At 37.9% G+C, this 1,285-nt stretch overlaps 1 protein-coding gene across 2 annotated transcripts in view; it reads left to right on the forward strand.

The window, feature by feature from the left end:
• The window catches only part of CERS6 (ceramide synthase 6), a 261,185-nt gene that overhangs the window by 193,879 nt on the left and 66,021 nt on the right, over positions 1–1,285 (forward strand). The gene's annotated exons all lie outside the window — the stretch shown is intronic.

Genomic DNA, 1,285 nt, shown 5'->3' on the forward strand with positions numbered 1-1,285 from the left:
GTTTTCATTATCTCCCTCTGATGAGAATGGAAAAAGGGTGAGAGGAACTCATTCACATGAAGTTTTAGGGGTACCGTCCCAAAGTGGCGCACACAAACTCTGCTTGCATCTCTTCCACCAGAGCTTAGGCATATGGTTATAGCACACAGGGAGGCTGGGTGAGAAGCACTGTCTCTAGCTGTTGTCTTACTAGCAATGGTTATTCTGCTTCAGGTGATTATTGTAAAGAGAAGAAATAATTCGCTAATTCATTTATCTACATTTAATTGTGAAATACCGTAACAAAGTGTTTAGCAAAGTGCCTTGTACATGGTAGATACCAGAAAGATGGAATGACCCTGCTTACTTTCCCCTGGCACCTTACTACGGGCCAAGTATGGTCCATGGTCTGATGGCATCGGCATCACCTGGCAGGTTTGGAAATGCAGAACTTCATCCCCTAGGCCAGACCTACTGAATTACAGCCTGCATTTTAACAGTAGGAGAAACTCCAAACTAGCATGTTCTTTGTAAATCTTTTCATGGTATCTGCTGGCTATGTTACTTTGATCACTTACAATGCTGTTGTGAGAGTTTAGTGAGATAATATGTATAAAATGCTTTAAATCTATAAAGTGTTTTATAACATTATCTAAGTATACATGTTTGAGGAGAAATAATGTGAATCAGAAGTTATTAAAACAGTAACATTTGAGAATCAGTATGTTGTTAGATTTCCAACCTTGCTAACACTCCTTGACATGGCCTTCTGTCTCTAGAAAATGTGCTTGAATTGCCATGCACTGTCTTAGGTACAGAGCTTTTATTACTTAGCTAGATGCTAGGCCTGCCCTTCTAAATTGAGGGTTTTCAGTGTATTTTTAATCACCATTTCTCTTTTATGATGTCTAAATATTTCAGCTTTTTGTATTCTTAATTATAGTACTATCCTTTAATGTGTATGATTGAATATATAGATTTTGACATCAAATGAATGTGGAAATGATTCTGCAAAAAAATACCTAAAAACCTGGAAAATTTTTATCAACGGAGAAAATGAATAGATGATATCAATTTAAATTAAAGAAGTTAACCTAATGTATTAAATTATAAATAACCATTCAAATTCGTACACCATCATTGAGCCATGAGAAACCTTCTCAAGGCCGGCGCGGTGGCTCATGCCTGTAATCCTAGCACTCTGGGAGGCCGAGGCAGGCGGATCGTTTGAGCTCAAGAGTTTGAAACCAGCCTGAGCAGGAGTGAGACCCCATCTCTACTAAAAATAGAAAGAAATTAGACAGAT

This window comes from Propithecus coquereli, unplaced genomic scaffold, assembly GCF_000956105.1.
Source record: "Propithecus coquereli isolate 6110/MARCELLA unplaced genomic scaffold, Pcoq_1.0 Scaffold34, whole genome shotgun sequence".
NCBI classification, from domain to species: Eukaryota; Metazoa; Chordata; class Mammalia; order Primates; family Indriidae; genus Propithecus; species Propithecus coquereli.